At 43.8% G+C, this 26811-nt stretch overlaps 1 pseudogene; it reads left to right on the top strand.

Annotated features, from left to right (window-relative positions):
- Nucleotides 1-3751: 3751 nt before the first annotated feature.
- Nucleotides 3752-7444, top strand: LOC747707 (BUB3-interacting and GLEBS motif-containing protein ZNF207-like; annotated as a pseudogene).
- Nucleotides 7445-26811: the final 19367 nt, after the last annotated feature.

Raw genomic sequence — 26811 nt, 5'->3', positions numbered from 1 at the left:
TCACTTATTTGTGGGATGGAAAAATCAAAACAATTGAACTCATGAATACACAGAGTAGAAGGATGGTTACCAGAGGCTGGGGTTGGGTGGGGAAGTGGGGAGCTGAGGGGAGGTGGGGATGGTTAACGGATACCAAAAAATAGTTAGAAAGAATGAATGGTCCTACTATTTGATAGCACAACACGACAACTATAGTCAATAATAACTTAATTGTACATTTTAAAATAACTTAAAGAGTATAATTGGATTGCTTGTAACTCAAGGGATAAATGCTTGAGAGGATGGATACCCAATTTACTCTGATGTGCTTGTTTCACATTCCATGCCTATATCAAAACATCTCTGGTACTCCACAAATACATTCACCTACTATGTACCCACAAAAATTAAAAATTAAAAGAAAATGGTTGGGCACAGTGGCTCACACTTGTAATTCCAGCGCTTTGGGAGGCCGAGGTGGGCAGATAACTTTAGCTCAGGTGTTCAAGACCAACCTGGGCAACATGGTGAAACCCTATCTCTACCAAAAATGTAAAAATTAACTGGGTGTGGTCAAGCACTCCTGTAGTTCCAGCTACTTGGGAGGCTAGGGTGGGAGGATCGCTTGAGCCCAGGAGGTTGAGGCTGCAGTGAGCCATGATCCCACCACTGCACTCCAGCCTAGGCGACAGAGTGAGATCCTGTCGCCAAAAAAAAGAATACCCACTCCACAGAGTTGTTGATAATTATATAAGAAATTATATAATACACAGATAGAAAGTGCTTAATAAATGTTAGCTCCCTTCCTCCCCACCTCTCCTTTTCTGCATCCCTGTCCTATTTCTTTAGAAATGAAATTTAACACTTTATAATACCTTTAAAATATGATGATTTTAGTTCACTTTAAAAACTTTTGTACTGAGGTATAATTTACATACAATAAAGTATGTAAAGTATAAAAATGACAATTTTATATATGTGTATACACCTATATAATCACTACTCAGAGCCAAATATAGAACATTTATTTATAGCATCCTCCCAGATATTCCTGCACGCCACATCCGACCAATACCCCTCCAAAGGTAATCATTATTCTGCCTTCACCATTATTACTAAAGTATTTTTAAATTATGTCAAAAATAAATGACAGTATATCTATACTAAGGAATAAAAAAGCACTAGTTAAAACAAAGGAAGTAGAGCTATACATGCCAACATGGAAATATCCCAAGATATATTGTTCTGTATTACTAAGGTAATTGAAAATTAATAACAGAAATGCTAATGGAAAGAGGTAGATGGAAAGGAGAACAGAAATATGATGGGTAAAGCTCTTTTAGTCTTTTTGAAATCTTCATTAAGCCTGGGCGAGGTGGCTCACACCTGTAATCCCAGCACTTTGGGAGGCCTAGGCTAGTGGATCACTTGAGGTCAGGAGCTGGGGACCAGCCTGGCCAACATGGTGAAACCTTGTCTCTACTAAAAAAAAGAAAAACAACAACAAAAAAAAACAAAAAAAAAATAGCTGGGTGTGGTGGTGCATGCCTGTAGTCCCACCTACTTGGGAGGCTGGGGCGGGAGAACTGCTTGAACCCAGGAGGCGGAGGTTGAGTGAGCCAAGATCACACCACTGCACTCCAGCCTGGGGGACAGAGTAAGACTCTGTCTTGGCCAGGTGGGGTGGCTCATGCCTGTAATCCCAGCACTTTGTAAGGCTGAGGCAGGCAGATCACAAGGTCAGGAGTTCGAGACCAGCCTGACCAACATAGTGAAACCCCATCTCTACTAAAAATACAAAAATTAGCCAGGTGTGGTGGCACGTGCCTGTAGTCCCAGCTACTTGGGAGGCTGAGGCAGGAGAATTGCTTGAACCTGGGAGACGGAGGTTGCAGTGAGCCAAGACCACACCACTGCACTCCAGCCTGGGTGACAGAGTAAGACTTCGTCTCAAAAAAAAAAAAAAAAAAAAAAAAATCCTTACTAAGCATGCCCTCACTTTGGGCAGAAGTATCCAAACTGAATTCAGTCACCTAAATTGGAAGCATAGCAGGAATCATTGAGAGACCACATATTTACAGAAACAAATGTACTCCTCTCCCTCTAACTTGGACACCACCACATCCTGAGCTGAAACTCTTCATAATCCTTGCAGGGCCACACCTTTTCTATCGCCAGCCAAAGGGCCAAAATGAAAGACAGAGAGGCCTGCGGGTTCAGATCATTGCAGCCTTGCTGTGCAACAATATAGATGCCAGCGCTGGGGTTTATCCGACTCTTCCCAAAAGTCACAACCAAATATAGTTTCTCCTGAGATGTAGTGAATAAGCCTGGCCTAAAAGATTGTGGTGGTCAAAATCAACCTAATAGGGCAAGGCCTTACCTAGAAAGTTCTGAACCAATCTAATTTGCATCTAAACCTTCAAACTAACTTTTTGTTAATATCTGGATTTAAATAGTAAACAACTAAATGAGTTCAAATGAAGAGGAAACAACAGGTTTATTTTTCAAACTTATGCAAATGGATCTGAAACCACCTTCACACTCCCTTTGCAAGTCAATGTGAATGAATGGGTGGGCACACAGCAGTTGCACTTAAATCCGTTTTCTTTTTCAATTGCCAGCACGAGGCTTGAGAGCCTCCTTGTTAACAATTCTCACAGCCCAAACCCTTCTCCAGTGCAATGTAAGCTTCTTTCCTCTTGTCCTGTTGTTTGTGGAGATGAGAAACAACCAATGTTTTTCTGTTAATGACCCTTCAAATCAGTTGGACCTTTCTTCTCTAAGTTAACTAACCCTACAGCTTTCTGGCCTTTCCTCATAGCCTTTATTTTCCAAGCCTTAATTACATTTTTGCTCTTCTCTGGAGCTCTGCCAGTTCCCCACATCCTCCTTAAAGGGGAGACACAAAGTAGCCACAGTTGAGGTCAGACCAGTGCTGGGAAAAGCTGAGAAGCCACTTCCTGCCCTTTGACTTTTATGCATCCCACTATCTTACTGACTTTATAAATAAACAGCACTCATTGAACTAATTCTAGCAGGGCTGTCATTCAAGCTGAAGCCCACCTTTCCCATCTTGCATCTCAGCATTTTGATTTCGTCCCGTAAACTTTTTGTGCTTACCCCTTTTGAGCTTTTCTAATTCAAAATGTCTCACCCAATGAATTGTCTGAGCCACTTTACATGTGATCCCTCCTTTCTCTACTTCCTCACAAAAACTTTTGTAAATTCAGGAAGTGCCTTTCCAGAAGCCAAGCCAGTGATCAAAATCTACTAAGATTTCCTCTCTCCCCGACACCATCCCCAAGGCAAGTACTGCTGACACTGTGGTAATAAAAACTACCGTTTATTATGCCAGGAAGTGTGGCATACATTATTTCATTCATTCCTCACAACAACCAACCTTATTACTCCTATTTTATTGAACAATTTGAGGTTAGCTAGATTAGGTAATTTGCTGTAGCCACAGAGCAAGCAAGTGCTGGATTCAAATATGAGCCTCTCTGCCCCTGAACTCACTGTGCCACAATGTCGCAAAATCAGTGCTCACTGGCATTTGGATGTAATCCACCAGGCAAATGTGACTCCACTTGTAAAGTCTATGCTCTCTCTTTTGGAGCTGGGACATCTTTCTCCTGACCTTGAGTGTCAAAACTCCAGGTTCTCTGGGCTTTTGGACTCTAGGACTTGCACCAGCCACCTCCTAGGCACTTGGGCCTTCAACCTCAGACTGAGTTATATATAATCCAAGGCTTCAGACTTGGATTAAGTCATGCTATTGGCTTCCCTGGTTCTCCAGCTTGCAAATGGTCTATCATTGGACTTGTAATGGAGCCAAGTTCCCCTAATAAATCCCTTATCCTATCTCTCTCTTTCTCTTTCTGTCTATATATATACAAATTATATATACTATACAACTGATTATATATAATATTTAAAAATCAGGTTTTGGCAGAGACGGGGTTTCGCTGTGTTGGCCAGGCCGGTCTCCAGCCCCTAACCGCGAGTGATCCGCCCGCCTCGGCCTCCCAAGGTGCCGGGATTGCAGACGGAGTCTTGTTCACTCAGTGCTCAATGGTGCCCAGGCTGGAGTGCAGTGGAATGATCTCGGCTCGCTACAACCTCCACCTCCCAGCCACCTGCCTTGGCCTCCCAAAGTGCCGAGATTGCAGCCTCTGCCCGGCCGCCACCCCGTCTGGGAAGTGAGGAGTGTCTCTGCCTGGCCGCCCATTGTCTGGGATGTGAGGAGCCCCTCTGCCCGGCTGTCCAGTCTGGAAAGTGAGGAGCGTCTCCGCCCGGCCGCCATCCCATCTAGGAAGTGAGGAGCGCCTCTTCCCGGCCACCATCACATCTAGGAAGTGAGGAGCGTCTCTGCCCGGCCGCCCATCGTCTGAGATGTGGGGAGAGCCTCTGCCCCGCCGCCCCATCTGGGATGTGAGGAGCGCCTCTGCCCAGCCGCGACCCCGTCTGGGAGGTGAGGAGCGTCTCTGCCCGGCCGCCCCATCTGAGAAGTGAGGAGACCCTCTGCCTGGCAACCACCCCGTCTGAGAAGTGAGGAGCCCCTCCGCCCGGCAGCCGCCCCGTCTGAGAAGTGAGGAGCCTCTCCGCCCGGCAGCCACCCCATCTGGGAAGTGAGGAGCGTCTCCGCCCGGCAGCCACCCCGTCCGGGAGGGAGGTGGGGGGGTCAGCCCCCCGCCCGGCCAGCCGCCCCGTCCGGGAGGGAGAATGGGGGGGTCAGCCCCCTGCCCGGCCAGCCGCCCCATCTGGGAGGTGAGGGGCCCCTCTGCCCGGCCGCCCTTACTGGGAAGTGAGGAGCCCCTCTGCCCGGCCAGCCGCCCCGTCCAGGAGGGAGGTGGGGGGGTCAGCCCCCCGCCCGGCCAGCCGCCCCGTCCGGGAGGGGGGTGGGGGGGTCAGCCCCCTGCCCGGCCAGCCGCCCCGTCTGGGAGGTGAGGGGCCCCTCTGCCCGGCCACCCTTACTGGGAAGTGAGGAGCCCCTCTGCCCGGCCAGCTGCCCCGTCCGGGAGGGAGGTGGGGGGGTCAGCCCCCCGCCCGGCCAGCCGCCCCATCTGGGAGGTGAGGGGCCCCTCTGCCCGGCCACCACCCCGTCTGGGAGGTGTGCCCAACAGCTCATTGAGAACGGGCCAGGATGACAATGGCGGCTTTGTGGAATAGAAAGGCGGGAAAGGTGGGGAAAACATTGAGAAATCGGATGGTTGCCGTGTCTGTGTAGAAAGAAGTAGACATGGGAGACTTTTCATTTTGTTCTGTACTAAGAAAAATTCTTCTGCCTTGGAAAAAAATAAATAAATAAAAATAAAAATAAAAATCATATATATTATAACATTTTTATAGAAATTACATTTTAATATATAATTATATAATTTTTATATTTATATATAATCAGTTATGTATAAAATATATAATATATAAATATAGGCCAGACACGGTGGCTCACAACTGTAATCCCAGAACTTTAAGAGGCCGAGGCGGGTGGATCACGAGGTCAGGAGTTTGAGACCAGCCTGGCCGACATGGTGAAACTCTGTCTCTACTAAAAATACAAAAATTAGCCAAGCGTGGTGGCATGCGTCTGTGGTCCCAGCTACTCGGAAGGCTGAGGCAGGAGAAGTGCTGAACCTAGGAGACAGAGGTTGCAGTGAGCTGAGATCAGGCCACTGCACTCCAGCCTGTGCAACAGAGCAAGACTCCATCTCAAATAAATAAATAAATAAATAAAATATATTTATAATATACTTATAATACTTATAAACACTCATAAATATACTTATAAGTATATATTTATAATATAATATAGCATTTTGTGTCTGCTTCCTGTGGGACGCAGTGGTAACCATTTGGTTGGGAACGTGAGTGATTTTTTGCCTTGTTTCTCTTGCTTCTTTTCTCCTCCCTTTTATTTTGTTGGTAGAGCGCAGTTATGGGGCAAGAAGAAGAAGCAGCTGAAGCCGTGGTGCTGGTATTATAATAGAGATTTTGGTGATGAGAAGATCCTTATACAGCACCAAAAAGCAAAGCATTTTAAATGTCATATATGTCACAAGAAATTGTATCCAGGACCTGGCTTAGCTATTCATTGCACGCAGGTGCATAAATAATAGATGCTGTACCAAGTGCAATACCTGGAATAACAGACATAGAATTGGAAATATGTGGTATGGAAGGTATTCCAGAAAAAGACATGGATGAAGGACGACAAGTTCTTGAACAGAAAACACAAGAAAGTCAAAAAAAGAAGGAACAAGATGATTCTGATGAATACGATGACGACGACTCTGCAGGCTCAACTTCATTTCACCCACAACCTGTTCAACTTCAACAAGGTTATATTCCTCCAGTGGCACAGCCAGGACTGCCGCCAGTACCAGGAGCACCAGGAATGCCTCTAGGCATAGCTCCATTAATGCCAGGTGTTCCTCCTCTGATGCCAGGAATGCCACCAGTTATGCCAGCCATGCCACCTGGATTGCATCATCAAAGAAATGCACCCAGTCATTTTGCGGTGAAAACGTAATGATGCCAATGGGTGGAATATACCACCTGGACCAGGAATACACCACCTGGACCAGGAATACACCACCTGGACCAGGAATACACCACCTGGACCAGGAATACCACCTCTGATGCCTGGAATGTCACCAGGTATCCCCTCCACTCCCCGACCCCCATTCCACATCCTAGAATTCCTCCAGTGACCCAAACACAGGCTGTTTCAGCGCCAGGTATTCTTAACAGACCACCTGCAGCAACAGCAACTGTACCTGCTCCACAGCCTCCAGTTACCAAGCCTCTTTTCTCCAGTGCTGGACAGGCTCAGGCAGCTGTCCAAGGACCTGTTGGTACAGATTTCAAACCCTTAAATAGTACCCCTGAAGCAACTGCGGCATCCCCAAAGCCTATATTCTCTGCTTATACACAGTCTGCAGATTCAACCACTAGTACAACAAATAGTACTGCAGCTAAACCAGCAGCTTCAATAACAAGTAAGCCTGCTACACTTGTAACAACCAATGCAACCAGTAAGTTGATCCATCCAGATGAGGGTATATATCTGGAAGAGAGAAGGGCACAGTTACCTAGAGATCAACATAATCTTCCTCTGCAAGGAGAGGCCCCCATCGGTAATCCACCAGTTGGACCAATTGGAGGTATGACGCCACCATAGCCAGGCATCCCACAGCAACAAGGAGTGAGACCCCCAGTGCCGCCTCATGGTCAATATGGTGGTCATCATCAAGCCATGCCAGCATACCTTCCTGGTGCTATCCCCCCATATGGGCAGGGACCGCCAACAGTGCCCCCTTACCAGAGCGGGCCTCCTCGACCTCCAATGGGAATGAGACCTCCTGTAATGCTGCAAGGTGGCCAGTACCGATCTTACCTCATCCAGTCTAATAGGTTTGGAGATTAAACCTTTTCTCAACTTGTGCTGTTTATTTATTTATTATTATTATTATTTTTTTTTTTTTGAGATGGAGTCTCGCTCTGTCGCCCAGGCTGGAGTGCAGTGGCGCGATCTTGGCTCACTGCAAGCTCCGCCTCCCAAGTTCACGCCATTCTCCTGCCTCAGCCTCCCGAGTAGCTGGGACCACAGGCGCCCGCCACCACACCCAGCTAATTTTTTGTATATTTAGTAGAGATGGGGTTTCACCGTGTTAGCCAGGATGGTCTTGATCTCCTGACCTCGTGATCCGCCCACCTCGGCCTACCAAAGTGCTGGGATTACAGGCGTGAGCCACCGCGCCCGGCCTAACTTGTGCTGTTTATATAGCCAAGCTTCCATCAATAAGGCTTCATTGTGACTTTAACAAATATTATCTTCCCACATACCAGGAACTATTGGACGTTGATTTTACATGGGAAAAATTATGTGGAATAATAAAGCAGGAGCTTTTCCTGAAGTTGCAATTTATACTGTGTGGCTTCATTTTCATGTTTCATCTAGGTTTGTAGAAGTGAAGTATAGTAAATTTGGTTCATTAAATTGTGAAGGTGCTGGAATAACATGAACATATCACTTTAATAAAGGCAAGTTCTGTAAGCTTACATTGCTCTTTTGTAAAGTTATGCCTTCACAGCCTTTCAGATGCTGTTGGACTTCAAGTCCCCAATCTAGCTTGGTGAGGGGTGTAACTGTTTCCAAGTACTTGTACATTGGAAGTCTGAATGTGTAACAATATTTACTGTATTTAGAGTTCCTCATGTTGCAGGTTTTAAGAAATCTGACCCACCAATGTCATGTGACTTTTCTGTACCAGTAAACTTCATTGCAATAAAATGAGAGAAAAATGTATGCCTTTTTATTCATAACCCAGCTGTGGACCACGGCCTGAAAGGTTTGTACAGATGCATGCCACAGTAGATGTCCACATAATAAAATTCATAGTTACCAAGGCAAAATATATATATATAATACAAATATGTTATATATAATAATATATAGAGGCATTATATATAATTAAAGACATTTTATAATCATATATATATATATATATATATATACACATACATACACACACACACACACACACATATAATTGATTCTGTCTCTCTGGAGAACCCTGACTAAAACAGATTCTGGTTTAACCCTAAAATGAACAACAATCATGCATTCCTAACAAACACAAGAAAAAGAAAAAGAAAAGAAAAGAGTGAAAGTAAAAGAGAGGGAGAAGAGAGAGGGCAAGACAGACAGGAAAGGAATGGTTGAAAGTCATCAAAATCTGTTTCAGGTGACCCTCTCTGTAAGGCTGTCCAGAACTCTGTTCTTCTTGATCATAGAAGTAATAATATGGGACAGAAATAAATTGTTTATGGTCCTGACAGAGTGTAGATAGAATGCATCTCTAGATTCTCCTGGACACAGACAAAGAGTTACCCAACAGTGGACAAGAGTAACACGGCCAGATAAAAGATTCCCTAATGAGACATATTTGTTTAATCAGTTGCTTCAACAGTTTTTTTGCTTTTGTTTTTGATTTTTTGAGACCGAGTCCTGCTCTGTCACCCAGGCTGGAGTGCAGTGGCATGATCTCGGTTTACTGTAACCTCCGCCTCCCCGGTTCAAACGATTCTGCTACCTCAGCCTCCTGAGTAGCTGGGATTACAAGCACCTGCCACCAAATCCAGCTAATTTTTGTATTTTTTTAATAGAGATGGGGTTTCACCCTGTTGACCAGGCTGGTATCCAACTCCTGACCTCAGGTGATCCACCTGCCTCGGCCTCCCAAAGTTCTGGGATTACAGGCATGAGCCAACACGCCCAGCTGTTTCAACCATTATTTATCATATAAAGTCTGTTACAGGTTTATCAAAAAATGAATGTTATGAAAATGAAATAGAAATGTGGGGGAGGAGGGAACTGGAAAGTAATTTGTCCACATGTTAATAGAGAGCTGTGTGTGTGTAAGCCCCTCAGGATGACAGCTGAGCACAGTACTGCAGCTGGAGGTATCATGGGGATGGGAAGGTGGTGAGGGGCTCTTTCATACATTATCATTGAGTCTTTTATTACAAGATGTTTGTATACAACATGGGTCTAAAATTTTTAAGAAACAGATTGTTTTTAAGATTTCATCAGCCCAAAAACCATTTTAATGAATTTTATTGTTTAAATGGAAAAAAAGCCCTCAATTCTGAAGGTAAAAAATTAAGGAAAATACAGTAAAATAACATAAAGTAAAATTTAATAAGAAATGTGGATTTGGGGAAGGTTGACTTTTAAAAATTGATTCTCTGAAATCAATTTTTAAAACTCCTAAGAAGAAACAGAATTCTTAGTTCTCGATCAATATCAGTTCTACAAACTCAATATTATTAGAAGAGTGACCTAAATGTTAAACTTTTCCTCAAGGATTTGATGAACTTTCTCTACTGTTAAAAAAAAAAAAAAAAAAAAGTCCTACTTTTTAATACCAATTCTGACTAAAATGAGACCCATACTAAATCAAACAGGGATTACTTAAAATTTTTTAAACTAGTTTCATGAGTTTAATATCCTTGATGTTGGCCAGGCACGGTGGCTCATGCCTGTAGTCCCAGCACTTTAGGAGGCTGAGGCAGGTGGATCACTTGAGGTCAGGAGTTAGAGACCAGCCTGGCCAATATGGTGAAACCCCATCTCTACTAAAAATACAAAAATCAGCCAGCCATTGTGGCACACGCCTGTAATCCCAGCTGCTCAGGAGGCTGAGGCAGGAGAATCACTTGAACCCGGGAGGTGGAGGTTGTAGTGAGCTGAGATCGCACCATTGCACTCCAGCCTGGGCATTGCAGTGAGACTCCGTCTAAAAAAAAAAATCATCCTTGACATTACAGATCTCAGTAACATACTTTTATAGAAAATTGACAAGTCTACCAATGCGTATTTAAATGTTGACAACTAGAGAACTGCATGTGCACCCACTCTGATTTAGATGTTTATCTTATGAAATAAAGACATTTGTTTAACTTTCCAAACAAAATTATTTCATGATTTCTCAATAGTCCTTCTACGGTTGCTTGCCTCTGTAATCTGCTTTCTTGCAAAAATAAATCTATTTCAATCACTGCCTGGCCGAAGTTTAAACTTAAAAAAAGACTCAACAATTAATCAATAGGTTGATGTGCTGATGCAGTAGAATGTAGCTAGGCCTGACCTCTGACTAGTGCAGAGGTCATCCTGCTAAAACAGTAAACAAAGTATTGTTGATATAACTCAGCACAGAGAATGCAACCTAGCAATAAAACCTCACCACATGGATTTAGTTATGTGCACAACCTCAATAAATGTTTTGCTGAAATTGGTGTCAAATCAAATACGTGTGTGTTAAGCTCCTCCATTGTATGAGATGACGACAATAATTTATAAATAGTTTAGGTCTACAATTAAAGTATTCTCTGTTTTCCTACAATAGAATTCCTCTAACACTGCAGCATTATTAGGAAGTATAAAAAGAGTAAACATATTTTAGAGTCCTAGCCAAAATTAATGTTCTCTACGTTCATAGCTATCTTTATACAGGAAAATGTCATAATTATAAAAATAAATTATTCCATGCAACCTGTATGGAATTACCTTAATTTAAACATAATTTAATTAGGTCACCTTCTGGTTGACTCTATCAGGCTTTTAATTTGTGAGAACAAATGTTTTCTAAAAAATTTCAATGTCAGGCCGGGTATGGTGGCTCACACCTGTAATCCCAGCACTTTGGGAGGCCAAGGCGGGCAGATCACTTGAGGTCAGGGGTTTGGGACCAGCCTGGCCAACATGGTGAAACCTCATCTTTACTCAAAAATACAAAAATTAGCCGGGTGTGGTGGCTCATGGCTGTAGTCACAGCTACTTGGGAGGCTGAGTCACGAGAATCGCTTGAAGCTGGGAGGCGGAGGTTACAGTGAGCCAAGATCACACCACTGCACTCCAGCCTGGGTGACAGAGCAAGACTCTGTCTCAAAATAAATAAAATAAAATAAAATAAATAAAATAAATCAATGGTAAACATCTTGGTTTTATTCTTATAAGATTGTATATGCCTGGATGATCTACAGGCTCAAAATGTTTGGGAACTTTCACGGTAGCTTTGAAAAAAACATGTAGTCAGTTTGAGTTCACAATAAATCTTCTCCATCCGATGGTGACAAAAGGATGCCAGTAAAACACTGAACAACTTAAAATTACATGAGCTCCAACTCTCCCATTTGGGAAGTAAATGCATCCTAAAACCACTGAACCAAGGCCAGTGAGGCCAGGCGGGTAACATCATTAATGTCCAATGGCAAGCAACAGGGCAGAAAGACCTGAATTTCCTTCCTTCTTCTACTAGAATGTGGTGAGCAGTCATGAGGGATATTTGCACAGTATTTATGTCTCATCTTTTCCCCTTCTTTGCTCACAAGTTTCCTTTGAAATAGATGCAAGCCTTGGCAAGTGTTTTGAGTTTCTTGAAGTTAACACCTGGGCGAGGATGCTATCTGAGGAAGAGGTCTGTCAACGAACAAAATAGACAATGAGGCAGGGTGATAACAGTCCCAGGCTGGGTCCCAGCCTTACCACAATGGCAGGGGAGGGCCAGGGTCTGAGACGCTTGGCTACAAGTAGCTAAAAGGCATTGTAGAGCTTGGTTGAAGGCAAAGGCCCTAAAGGCAGACTACCTGGGTTTGAATTCCAGCTCTGATACTTCTTAGCCAGTTAATAGTGAGCAAGTGTTTTCACAGCTCTAAGCCTCAGTTTCCTTATATGAAAAAGAGTGATTTTACTATCATCCACCTCTGCATGTTGTTGAAAATATTAACTAGTGCATATAAAGCACTCACAACAATATGGACAGCATGCAGTTAATGTTAGCTATTCTTCACTGTAACTCAGTATCCTATTGTCACTGTAAGTCATTAGATGATTTTATGCTTGAATTTATTATTATTATTGATTTCCAAGCCTCTAGTCTGTCCCCCTTCTGAACCATCTTGCAGATGTCTGCCTGGTTAAGCCTTCCAAAAGCCTCTTCCATCATTTCACTTCCCTGCTCAAAAACTTTCAATGGCTCCCTACCTCCAGGAAAATGTCTGAACTCCTCAGTCTAGCTTGCAAAACTCCCTATAGTCTATCTCCAACCCACTTTTCTAACCCTTTACTCCAGCTAGTCTGATAGCCCTCTTCTTTGTATCATCCAGCTGATACATATTTCTATTTCACTTTTTATATACACAGTACTAGATATACCATAAGTGGTTGGTAACTGTTTGCTGGTGTCATTTTTGCTGTGGCAGCCTGGAGCATGGATATTTATGTCTAACTGTAGCAGAAGATCCTGAAGGCTGTGGTCTAGCCAGAGGAAAGGTTTGCACAGATGTGCTTAGGAATATATGCTATGTATTAAAGCTATTTTTTAGTAATATCCTTATTGAGGAGTTTAGAGAGAAATTCTCAGAAATTCTCAGATAAGGGGTCTAAAAATAAGGCTCTAGAGCCTTAGAGGATTTTAAAAGCCATAGTTCTATCCTTGTCTAAATATTACTATCCCTACTGTAAATCATACCCATTCAAACTTCTCCCCATAGGAGCACCCACCTTAAGAGGAATTTATTTTTATTTATTTATACAAAGCAACACAGTAATCTCTCTTTCTCATCAACAAAAACTTCCGGCCTTATTCACAAAACTGACTTAAAAGTCACTGTAATGATGGCTTGCTTCCTTTATGGTGCCACTGGGATTTTGGAAGTACATAGCAGAGCCCAGTACGCCTGGGGTTAAGGAGCGGTCCAAAGTGGTATGCTGATAACCCCTGAGATTGGAGTGGGGGCAATGGAGGGGGACCCTGAGTATTTACTGCTAGCTATTCATTGAGAAAGTGAAGGGCAACCCTCACCTAGCAATTTCCAAGATGAACATCTTCCTTCCAAGGACACTTCATTTAATGGCACTAGAAAAGGTATAGGAAAAATGTTTTTACCTAATTTTAGAACATGCAGAAGATTTGGACAATCGCTTCCTCTCCTATAAAGGAGTTTTGCAAGCCACTTTTAACAAATTAAGTGGAGCCCAAAAATTCAGACCTTCAATTTTGAGCTGTCACTAGATAGCAGGCACAAATTGGTAGCCCTTAAAGCAAAATACAGCTCACGGATGCGTTTTGTCTGGTCAGCACAGTGTCTTTACTTTTCAAAAATTTATTTAATTAAAATGTCTTTACACTGGAGTGATCCTCCCACCTCAGCCTCCCAAGTAGCTGGGACTACAGGTGCACACCACCACACACGGCTCATTTGCCTCATTTTTGTATTTTTTGTAGAGATGGGGTTTACTATATTGCCTAGGCTAATCTCCTAATCCTGGGCCCAAGGGATCTGCCCACCTCGGCCTCCCAAAGTGCTGGAATTACAAGCATGAGCCACTGTGCCCAGCCTTCACAATATCTTAATTAAGGATAAAAAAATTATCTTCACTAAAATGAGGTGGGCCTTGCACTTTGGGAGGCTAGGGCAGGAGGATCATTTGAGGCCAGGATTTCGAGGCTGCAGTGAGCTAGGAGCACAACCCAGTACTCCAGCCTGGGTAACAGAGCAAGATCTTGTCTCTAAATAAATAAATAAAAGGAGGTGGGGAGGGTGGTAAGCTGGAATCTTAGTTGTTCATAACTTTAAGCCTGTCCGGAGACTTCTCCACAACCTTCAAATACCACCTGCCTTGTCCAGCTCACCAAGAAAGTAAAGTGGCCTTTGTTGCTTTGGGTTTCACCAGAACATTTCATATTAAGTAAAATGCATGGGATTCCATTTCTTGGCCATGATAAGGGATAAAGGACAGAGTTAGACTTTGACATAAACAGGACTCATCCAGTAAGCAGCCAGTAGGAATGTTGGCAAAGTGTAATTAGCCAGCTGGTCTGTTTAAATCCACCCTCTTCTCTAAATGCCAAGTGTTGAAGAATTAAATATTTTAGCATGCCAGGCATAGTTCAAAACCGGATTTTTAAAATCCATTTTCATGTTGCCTCCTTTCTCCTTAGCCAGTTTTATGTACAAACTAGGGGTCAAGTAAGTTAATACTTCCAGCAAAAGGGCGCTGAAACTTTTGGTCGGAGCCAGTTGTGAAGTCAGTATAAACTTTTCCTGAACTCTTGCTCAAGAAGAAAACTTCTTGAGTCTTAATTATCTTTGAGGCTGGAATGCTCAGAGCCCATCTCACAATCTAGTCCAGCCCCTTCAGTAGGACACATATTTTTCCTTCTTGCCTGGGTTACAAAAGATATGCTGGTTATCAAAACAGACCCAAGGCATGCATGAAGCAACTGAAAACTATGGTTGTTTGATAAGGCCCAGTTCTCATCTTTTTTGCCTTTGCAAATTCCAATCTCCTGTTCTGGAGTCTGGGAGGTAAACAGTCTTCCCTGGAATTTTCATACATCCACATCCTGGGTCTCCTGCTTTGATTGGTTCAGCCTTCTCACGTGTTGTCTCCTCCTTATCTTTCTCCTTGGCTTGTTAATATGTTTACTTCAACTAAACTAAACTCAAATGTCATGGTCCTAATCAAAGCAAGAGCATTTCAACTCATTAATTTTTCCTTTTGCCTTCTGATATTCAGTCTAAAATTTGCATAAGCTCAGATATTCTGGGACAAGTAACTTAGAGTAAGGGATTGCAAGTATAAGGGCTTAAGTGTCTTACCACAGAAATGTTAAGGTTCTGTCCTGCCTCCCTCTCAGATTAAGCAGTGGCCAGTTCCTTTGAGATTTTAGGAAAAATTGCTCTCACAAAGGAATAGCTTATAGGAACTATTCCACCTTAGGGCATTTATTTACTGAGATATTTCCCATTTTGATATTATTAATTACTCTTTCCAATGAGTAATAAATATTTTTTTAAATTCTGTTTTCAAAGAAAAACAACAGCATGCCTTTTGCTCTTCACATCTCAGAGTAGTATGTTGAATATGAATATAAAATTTACCATATGGCCATATATTAGAACTTAATCTCGTTGTTGTTGTTGTTGTTGTTTTGAGACAGTCTTGCCTGTCTGGAGTGCAGTGGCACAGTCTCGGCTCACTGCAACCTCCACCTTCTGGGTTCAAGCAATTCCTGTGCCTCAGCCTCCTGAGTAGCTGGGACTACAGGCATGCACTACCACGTCTGGGTAATTTTTTGTATTTTTAGTAGGGACAGAGTTTTGCCATGTTGGCCAGGCTGGTCTTGAACTCCTTGCCTCAAGTGATCCGCCCACCTTGGCCCCTCAAAGTGCTGGGACTACAGGTGTGAGCCACAGCGCCCAACCTAGAGTTTAATCTCTGCCAAATATGCTACCAATTCTTAGAGGCTCTATTTGTCAGAAAGTAAAATGCACAATTAGAACAACCGTAGAATATAGAGTTCAATGTGTTTCCCTCACATCCTGTTATAGTACATAGAGCCAACACATTTGTTTTTCTTTTATGGTTCCTAGGAGAAAAATCCTCTGCTTTTTCCTTACACGCCTCATTTGGTGCCAAATCCCTGATGTATATGTATCTAGGGTCAGATGCTAAGCAAATATCATGGGCCAAAGACCAACACACAGGTGCAGTGGTTAAACAGCCTAGGAAAAGTCTTTGGGTGGACTTCAGCAAACTGTTCTTTTCCTCCATTAAACCCAAATTCTGATCTCCCCGCTCTTGGCAACATTGCCCAATTTCTGAAATTTCGTTTCTTCCTTCCGTGTTTTTAGTATCCACTTGCTTGGCTCTCCAAATTCCTGCTCAGCTGCGCCTTATGGATTTCATATTGAACCAGTCTTCTGCTCCTGGTTACCCAGGACTGTGTCTCAGGTGCCCAGTCTGCCCAGTATGTGATAATGCTCTGTGAGAAAGGCAGTTTATGAGATTGTTTATAGAGTACAAACAAACAAACAAAAGTAAAACTATGCATGAAAAATAACCTAGTAGAAAATCCATCAAAATATTAATATAGTGATAGCCTCTAGAGGGTGAGACTAAGAGTATCTTTTTAGTCATCTTTCTACTTTTCCATTTTTCAAAACTATCTGTGCATCACTTTTTCTTTTTCTTTTCTTTTCTTTTTTTTTTTTTTTTTTTGAGACAGAGTTTCACTCTGTCGCCCAGGCTGTAATGCTGGAATGCAATGGCGCAATCTTGGCTCACTGCAACCTCCGCCTCCCAAGTTCAAGTGATTCTCCTGCTTCAGCCTCCCTAGTAGCTGGGACTACAGGCACACGCCACCACACCCAGATAATTTTTGTATTTTTAGTAGAGACAGGGTTTCACCCTGCTGGTCAGGCTGGTCTCGAACTCCTGACCTCAAGTCATCCACCCACCTCGGCCTCCCAAAGTGCTAGGATTACAGGCATGAGCCACTGTGCCCGGCCCACTTTTTCTCTTAGTAGTTTTCCTGTTTTATATATATTACTCTTTTCGTGTGAAGGACTCAAGAAACTCTCTGAAAAAGCTCACACCCAACTTTCTCGAAATTAATCTGATTCAAAGCACTTTGTGTTTCAAAGGGCAATGATATCTACAACGAAAAATGTTATTGCATTAACACTTCCAAATATATGAACTCTAGATACAAAGGGCGAAAAGATAAACAGATTCTCCTCCAAAAAAATCAAGCCTCTGGAGAAATGATCTTATACTCGCTGCAGAGGCCATATATTATACTGGGTACATCAGCTGGTTATTACCACTTCATTGAGTATCTGTACTCTACTATATACTATCTAGCTAGCTATAGCTATAGTTTCTGTTGTGAGTTAAATAAAAGTACATTTAAGTCCTAATCCCAGTATCTGTAAATGTGACATTTTTGGTAATAGGGTCTTTGTGGATGTAACTGAGTTAAGGCCAAACTGGATTAGGGTGGGCCCTAAACCCAGTGTAACTGATGTCCTTATAAAAAGGGGAACAGGCCAGGCGCAGTGGCTCACGCCTGTAATCCCAGCACTTTGGGAGGCCGAGGCGGGCAGATCACGAGGTCAGGAGTTTGACACCAGCCTGACCAACATGGTGAAACCCTATCTCTACTAAAAATACAAAAATTAGCCGGGCATGGTGGCACACGCCTGTAACCCCAGCTACTCGGGAGGCTGAGGCACAAGAATCGCTTGAACCCCGGAGGCGGAGGTTGCAGTGAGCCAAGATCGTGCCACTGCACTCCAGCCTGGGCAACAGAGCGAGACTGTCTCAAAAAAAAAAAAAAAAAAGGAACACTTGGACACAGGGACCCAGAGACACAGAGGAGACACCATGTGAAGATGCAAGAAGAGGTTGGATGATACCGCTGAAAGTCAAGGAGCATGTGGGATTGCACCCAGAAGCTGAGAGAAGCATGGAACAGCCCTGCCCCCATCAGAGCCCTCCAGCAGGAACCAACCTTGCCAACACCTCGATTTAAGACTCCTAGCTTCCATAATTGTGAGAGAATACATTTTTCTTAAGTCACCCAGTTTTCAGTACTTTGTTATGGCAGCCTTAGAAAACGAATACAATTTCTCTCACACTTTGGGAGAATTACTCAGTTCATTTAACAAACATTTATTCAGCACCCACAATCTGCCAGTTCTGCTAGGTGCTGTGAAGAGCACCGTAAATAAAACACTGTTGCTGCCACTCTGAGACTCTTACAGCCTCGTGGTGAGATTATGTCATATGATAAGGCCAGGGAAGGAGGCCTGCACCGGGTACTGAGGAAACAAGGGCATTTATTCCAGCTCAGGGTAAAGGAAAGACATCATAGAAGAGATAATATCTGAGAAGAGTCTTTTTTTTTTTTTCCTTGAGACGGAGTTTCGCTCTTGTTGCCCAGGCTAGAGTGCAGTGGCGCGATCTCAGCTCACTGCAACCTCTGCCTCCCGGGTTCAAGCAATTCTCCTGCCTCAGCCTCCTGAGTAGCTGGGATTACAGGCATGCACAACCACGCCTGGCTAGTTTTGTATTTTTAGTAGAGACAGGGTTTCTCCTGGTTGGTCAGGCTGGTCTTGAAGGCTCACCTTGGCCTCCCAAAGTGCTGGGATTACAGGCATAAGCCACTGCGCCCAGCTCTTGAGAAGAATCTTAAAGGATTTACTCCATAAAGGAAATCCGCAGGCTAGTATGAGACAGCTTCTCCTCTGCCACACTCATCACTAAAGCAGCCTCTTCCTGCAGTGAAAGGGTTTAAATGACATCATTAAAGCCATGTTGCACCATATTATGACTGTCTAGTGCTTTTCCACAGCCTGAAGTTTCTTGCCAGTTGGATCTTATGGGAAAAGAAAAAAAATAAGATCATTTCTCCTGAGGCTTGATTTTTGGGGGGAGAATCTGTTTATTTTTTGCCTTTTGTATCTAGAGTTCACATAATCAGAAATGTTAATGCAATACCCTTTTTTTGTAGATATCATTGCCCTTTGAAACACAAAAGGCTTTGAATTCAGATTATTTATAAAAAGTAAGGTGTGAGCTTTTACAGAAAGGAGAATTTCTTGGGTCCTTCCCATGACAAAAGTAATGTATATAAAACAGGAAAACAACTACAAGAAAAAGTGATGCACAGATAATTTGAAAAATAGAAAAGTAGAAAGATGATTTAAAAATACTCTTAGTTGGCTGGGCGTGGTGGCTCACGCCTGTAATCCCAACACTTTGGGAGGCCGAGGCGGGCGGATCACGAGGTCAGGAGATCGAGACCACGGTGAAACCCCATCTCTACTAAAAATACAAAAATAAGCCGGGCGTGGTGGTGGACGCCTGCAGTCCCAGCTACTGGGGAGGCTGAGGCAGGAGAATGGCGTGAACCCGGGAGGCGGAGCTTGCAGTGAGCCGAGATCGTGCCACTGCACTCCAGCCCGGGTGTCAGAGCAAGACTCCGTCTCAAAAAAAAAAAAAAAAATACTCTTAGTCTCACTCTCTAGAGGCTATCACTATATTAATATTTTGGTGGATTTTCTACTAGATTGTTTTTCATGCATAGTTTTTATTTGGTCTCTTGGTAGTCTATAAACAATCTTGTATCCTGCCTTTTTAACACAGCATTATAGCATAAACATTTTCCTAGGCCTTTAGAAACTCTCTATAAACATAATTGTAATGGCTATAAAACATTTGGTCGCATAGATGCCCATAGTTTATTTAACCAAGTCTTGTGTTGGCCATTTAGATTAGCTCATAACTTTTAAAATAGCCTTCAGATAAATGTAATGAGTTTTTAATTGGAGATTTTAAGTAATTTCATCATAGACTGACAGTTGCCTCATGATACGAGGACCGTTTTATCATCAGGAAGTTGACTTTAAAACAAACTAAAAAGACAAAGACTTTGACAATGTCAGCAGGTCTTCTCTCCCCCCACCGCCAATGCCCCCAAAGATTTTCCCTCTTTTGGCCTGTGGCTCTCTATTGCTGGACCCACTTATCTTCCCACCTCATACCCTACTTACCCCAGTTTCTTGGTCAAGCTGAGCATGAAGCAACAGGCTCTGGAGCCTCAGCATCCCCTCCTCAGGCTGAGAATTGGCCGTGTCTCCTTCTTGTCCTGGCCCATGGCAAGCACTTCAGAGCTGGTCCAGGCTCCTGCTTTGCTCCCCAAGTCACTCCCCTCTGGGGTTCATTTGAGTTTTTCTTGCTGCTAGTGTAGTTCGAGATCCTGGAAAAGCCCACATTCTACCTAAGTCATCATTCCCACCCCAAGATATTCTCTAATAAAGAACCTTTGTCATCCAAATGTCCTGGCCTGTACAGACACACACACCCACCCCCACACACACATTCATCCACCTGGGCTTCTGTATCAGTTCCTATTTTTTCCATTTCTATTATAGTAGCTGTCTTAGTCCATTTGTGCTGCTATAACAAAATACCTTAGATTGAGTAATTTATAAACAACAGAAATTTTTTTCTCACAGTTCTGCTGGCTGGGAAGTCCAAAATCAAGGTGTTGGCAGATTCGGTGTCTGCTGAGGGCTCCGTCTCTGCTTCCAAGATTGTACCTTACTGCTATGTCCTTATACGGTAGAAAGGGACAAAAAGGGATGACCACTGTATCCTCACATGACAGAAGAGATTGAAGGACCAGGCAACTCTGGAGCCTTCTTTTATATGGATATTAATCCCATCCCTGAGGGTGGAGCCCTTCTGGCCTAACTACCTCCTAAAGGCCCTACCTCTTAATACTATTACTTTGGGGTTTAAGTTCTAACATAAAGAATTTTGGAGAGACACATATATTCAGACTGTAGCAGTAACCTGTCTGCTACCATGATCCCCGATATCCTAGCCCTTGCCCTGAACCTCACCTGATATCTGATACCCAGACACCCTTACCTGTGCTTATTTATCTAGGCTCTTGAGAGTCACCTACCTGTGGGGATGCCTAGCTACTGCTTGAATCACTAAGGCTAGATATTGCCCTTAGGTAAAACATTCTGCTCTCTCAGCTCAAACTTCTCTATTGGATAGGCCCATCTGCCCTTATATCTTCAACATGCCTCAACACCCATCTCACCGCCACAGTGTGCAAGGCTAGCAGCAGTTCCAGGCCCATGCCTGCCATTCTGAAGGGCTATGAATGAACAAGATATCACAACAACCGCTTTTAAAAGTACTTGGATATCAGTCCTAAATATAGGTGTATGAAATCTGAAAACTCACCTTTTTTTTTTTCATTGCCCATTTGGCAGCAAAACCTGACTATATTTGTTTCCTGTGGCTGCCATAACAAATTACCACTAACTTCATAGCTTAAAATGATAGAAGTATGTTCTCTTATAGTTCTGGAGACCAGAAGTCCAAAATCAATTTCACTGAGTCAAAATCAATGGGTTGGCAGGGCCACACCCACACCTGAGGCCCCAGAGGGTGGGGGAATCTGGTCCTTACCACTTCCAGCTTCTGGTAGCTGCCAGCATTACTTGACTTGTGGCCATGTCACTCCAATCTGTCTGCCTCCAAAGTAACATCATTTTTTCTCTTCCATGTGTATCAAACCTCCCTCTGCCTTTCTCTTACAAGGTTATGTGTGAGGACCTTTAGGGCCTACTCAGACAATTTGGGATAATCTCATACGTCAAACTCCTTAGCTCAATCACATATGCAAAGACTATTTTTCCTAATTAGGTAACATTTACAGGTTCCAGGGATTAAGACTTGAGATCTATAGGTGCCCATTATTTAGCCTACATGAATAAGGCTATTTATGATCTTTATCAAACCCTCTTAATGTGAATAATCATGTCTTGCTAAAGAAATACTAGTGTGGGATTATAGGGTGCTGCTCCAGACTTTAACGGGAGTGTTGAGTAATATGCAACATGGGCACTCTTCTTCGTTTCTTTTTTTTTCTAAGATAGTCTTGCTCTGTCACCCAGGCTGGAGTGCAGTGGTGTGATATTGGCTCACTACAACATCCACCTCCTGGGTTCAAGCGATTCTCCTGCCTCAGCCTCCCGAGTAGCAGGGATTACGTGCACCTGCCACCACACCCAGCTAATTTTTTTGTATTTTTAGTGGAGACAGGGGCTTCACCATGTTGGCCAGGCTGGTATCGAACTCCTGACCTCAAGTGATCTGCCTGCCTCGGCTTCCCAAAGTGCTGGGATTACAGGCGTGAGCCACTGCACCCGGCCTCTCTTCTTCCTTTCTAAAGTCAGAAAAAAATCTGGGACACTCTAAAACACACTTGTCCCCAAAGGTTTTCAATAAAGGTTTTGTGGTTCTGAATTCTCTGCCTCAAGAACACCAATCCTTGCCATCTGCATAGCATTTTACAGCCCTTTCACCTACACATCAATCCTACAACAATGCAGATGTAATGATCCCTGTTTCAGAGACAGGAAACTTGTGGAGTTGAGTGCCTTGCCAGCTTCAAATAATTAATCAAAGACCAGAACCAGAATCCATGGCTCTGATCCTCAATCCAGTACTTCCATTGTATCAGAGCTGTCTCCCTGGAGAGGCAATCTGAAGCGAATATGACTTGAATACTCTTTAAAGCATATGATTTGAATATTTTTACTGGCGAAGATTAGAAATAGCACTTTGAATCCTGTCGAATGATAAAACAGATAGGCCCTGAGCCAAGATTAAACAAAGGAGACATGAAAGGTACAAGAAAATATTATCTAAAAACTAAAGGCAGTTATGAAGGCTATATGCTTATTGACTTGCCTTTTTTTATTACTCTTTTTTTATTTTCCATTTATGAATTGTCTACTTTCAGCATTTGGGAAGAAAAATCTGCATTCATATAGAAATTCGCATTATGTTACAGGCAAGTTGACACATCATTTATAAACTGAGGATAATGATGCTTCCTTTGTAGGATTATTGTGAGAATTAAAAGAGCGTGTGTGAAGTGCCTAACACAGAGCTTTAATAAACGTGAATTACCTTGCTTCCTCCCTCTCACCCTCTCCCCCTAGCCCCACTGCCACCCTAAACCCTAATCCTAGTTAAATGAACTAACCTCTTAAAGCTTAGGCTCCTTTTATGATTATTATTATTATTTTTGAGACGGAGTCTCGCTCTGTCACCCAGGCTGGAGTGCGGTGGCGCGATCTCAGCTCACTGCAAGCTCCGCCTCCCAGGTTCACGCCATTCTCCTGCCTCAGCCTCCCGAGTAGCTGGGACTACAGGCGCCTGCCACCACACCCGGCTAATTTTTTTGTATTTTTAGTAGAGACGGGGTTTCACCGTGTTAGCCAGGATGGTCTTGATCTCCTGACCTCGTGATCCTCCCGCCTCGGCCTCCCAAAGTGCTGAGATTACAGGCGTGAGCCACCGCGCCCGGCCTTTTTTTTTTTTTTTTTTTTTTTTTTTTCTGAGACAGTCTTGCTCTGTCATCCAGGCTGGAGTGCAGTGGCACAATCTCGGCCCACTGCAACCTCCATCTGCTGACTTCAAGCCATTCTCATGCCTCAGCTTCCCAAGTAGCTGGGATTACAAGTGTGCGCAACCACACCCAGCTAATTTTTGTATTTTCAGTAGAGACGGGGTTCACCATCATGGCCAGGGTGGTCTCAAACTCCCGACCTCGGGTGATCTGCCCGCCTCAGCCTCTCAAAGTGCTAGGATTACAGGCGTGAGCCACCGCGCCCGGCCAAAGCTCAGTCTTCTGAGATTCAACATCCTCAAGCTGCTGAGCCTGTGTAGGACCCACCAGCACAGCTTCCCCCACCTGGCCAGGTCCTGAGGGATATGACCAAGCACACTGTCCCATCTGGAATCTGCATGCTTCCCTGCTAGCCTTGGGGAGCAGCCAATGTATAATCCTCTCAATTCGTTCTTCTCCCCCAGAACTTTCATCCCCTTATCTCCATGATACTCTACTTCCTCCGTAAATGATAACATTGAAAAAGTAGCCGGATAGTATTCCCAGAGGGTTTGTGCCTTAACTAAGGAGAGGGTTTTAGATGGTGTTATCGGGCTTCCTCTTTTCTTCAGGCCTTGTATTATCTTTTAGTTACCATTTATAAAATCTAACTAGCCTAAGCATCAAATTTCCATGTCCTCCTCAACTCTAAATCTAGACTTCCACTCCTTGCTCTGATCACTCTTGACCTCTCCACCCTCTCCCACGTTTCCACCATCCTCTGAAACTCCTCTTCAAGGGCAATAAGGTCTTTCCGGTTTCTCATGCAGCACTCCCTTCCTTTTCAGGCCTTAACTGAGACCTAGTCCTCCTTGGAGGATCTGGCTCTCCCTGTGATACTCTCTCAAGGGAGGCTGTTCATACCTCTCCACTTAAAAGCTAGATCTGCATTTCCCTCATATCCGTGTTGATTTCAACCTATTACTTCTCTGCCTTAGTATGAGAGTTTTTAAAGTCCTTGATGAACTGATCAGGAGCTTGTAAGTGATAAAAATGAAAATGTGGGGCTAGGTGCGAGGGCTCACGCCTGTAATCCCAGCATTTTGGGAGGCTGAGGCAGGTGGATCATCTGAGACCAGGAGTTCGAGACCAGCCTGACCAACATGGTGAAACCCTGTCTCTACTTAAAAAAATACAAAGTTAGCTGGGCACCTGTAATCCCAGCTACTTCGGAGGCTGAGGCAGGAGAATTGCTTGAACCCAGGAGGCAGAGGTTGCAGTGAGCCGAGATCGCACCATTGCTCTCCAGCCTAGGCAACAAGAGCGAAATTTCATCTCAAAACAAATAAAAGTAAAAAGAAAATGTGGGGCCGGGCGCAGTGGCTCACACTTAATCTAGCACTTTAGGAGGCCAAGGCGGGTGGGTCACCTGAGGTCAGGAGTTCGAGACCAGCCTGACCAACATGGAGAAAGCCCATCTCTACTAAAAATACAAAATTAGCCAGGCATGGTGGCGCATACCTGTAATCCCAGCTACTTGGGAGGCTGAGGCAGGAGAATCGCTTGAACTCAGGAGGCGGAGGTTGCAGAGAGCCAAGATCGCACCATTGCACTCCAGCCCGGGCAACAAGAGCAAAACTCCGTTTCAAAAAGAAAAGAAAGAAAGAAAATGTGGAGAAATGTGGAGTGGATTCCATGTCCATAGGGCCCATGTCTTAAATAAGAAGAGGGTTTTTTATGGTGTGATCAGGTTTCCTCTTTTCGTCAAGCCTTGTTATCCTTTAACTACAATATGTAAAACCAAACCAACCTTGGCATCCAATTTCCATGAGTTCCTCGATGCTAATCTGCAACTTCCATTCTGCCTAAGTCACTCACTCCAATAGCCTCACCCAGGACCTTCTTATCCTACATCTCAGTCTAGCTAATTAACTGCTTCATCTCTGAAATCTTGAGCACCAATAGCCAGGATTCTCCTTTCCATCCAGTTCTCTCATATACCCACTCCAGTTACACATGCTCTTCCTTAACTTCTCCAACTTAGCAGAGTAGATCAACCCCTTGCCAGCATCGCTTCTGCCTCCAACAGCCTCCAGGCCTACAGTCTATGGCGGATCACCTGCTCTACCATGTTACCTGGATACCTCACTCCCTTGCCCATTTGTACCTCTAACTACTTTGCACACGAGCACCAAACTCCCACCCGGGGTCATTTCTACAACCGATTTCCTCTGCCCAAGACCGGGGGGTGCTAACTTCCAGAAATCAATCACACAACCCTGCAGAATTTTGCCACTTAATGTTCATGTTCAACAAACTCAGCTTTGTCCTTTCGCCAGTCGACAATTATTTTAACTGCCTTGATCAGCAACCTCCCCCATTCTCCTAAGCAGTTAATCCAAAATTTTAATTCTCTGCTGAAGTTCACGTTTTTCTTCCTTCGTTCTCAGCATGTGGTTTTATCTCTTTATTTAAAAAGAAAATTAGCCGGGCACAGTGGCTCACACCTGTAATCCTAGCATTTTGGGAGGCCAAGGTGGGCGGATTGCCTGAGCTTTGGAGTTTGAGACCAGCCTGGGCAACACAGTGAAACCCTGTCTCTACTAAAATACAAAAAATTAGCCAGGCGTGGGGGCGTGCACCTGTAGACGCAGCTGCTACTTGGGAGGCTGAGGCAGGAGAATTGCTTGAACCCAGGAGGCGGAGGTTGCAGTGAGCTGAGATGGTGCCACTGCACTCCAGCCCGGGCAACAGAGTGAGACTCCGTCTCAAAAAAAAAAAAAAAAGAAAATTAAAGCAATCACAATCTGCCTCAACATCCCAACTACAAACTTGCCCGTATTTGTCACCATCTCCAGCTTCAGAAAGTGAATCATTTCAACTCTGGTTCAAGGCCAAGCCCTCCACCTGTGCTGTTGACCCCAGTCCTCCACGTGTACCATCAATTATCCCCTCTCAAACTTCTTGTTTTTCCCTCTCCAGTAGCTTCTTTTTCTCTTTTTTTTTTTTTTTTTTTTTTTGAGATAGAGTATCACTCTGTCACCAGGCTGGAGGGCAGTGGCGCAATCTTGGCTCACTGCAACTTCTTCCTCCTGGGTTTAAGCAATTCTCCTGCCTCAGCCTCCCAAGTAGCTGGGACTACAGGCGCCTGCCACCACGCCCAGCTACTTTTTGTATTTTTAGTAGAGATGGGGTTTCACCATTTTGGCCAGGGTGGTCTCCATCTCCTTGTGATCTACCTGCTTCGGCCTCCCAAAATGCTGGGATTAGAGTCGTGGGCCACCGCACCCAGCCCCTCTCCAGTAGCTTCTTCTCTCAGCCTGTAAATATTCTCTGATGACTCCATTTAAAAAAAAAAAAAAAAAAAAAAAAAAAGCTTGACCCTAAATCCCACTCTAGCTACTGCCCTTACTCTTGCTTTCCATTAAAAAAAAAAAAAAAAAAAAAAGCTTGACCCTAAATCCAACTCTAGCTACTGCCCTTCTCTTGCTCTCCTTTCTCAGCTAAACTTTTTGAAAAGTCACTAAAGGGCCGAGTGCAGTGGCTCATGCTT

Source organism: Pan troglodytes, chromosome 13 (assembly GCF_028858775.2).
Source record: "Pan troglodytes isolate AG18354 chromosome 13, NHGRI_mPanTro3-v2.0_pri, whole genome shotgun sequence".
NCBI lineage: Eukaryota > Metazoa > Chordata > Mammalia > Primates > Hominidae > Pan > Pan troglodytes.
Note: the sequence above shows the minus strand (reverse complement) of the source record. Positions and strands in the feature narration are given on the sequence as shown.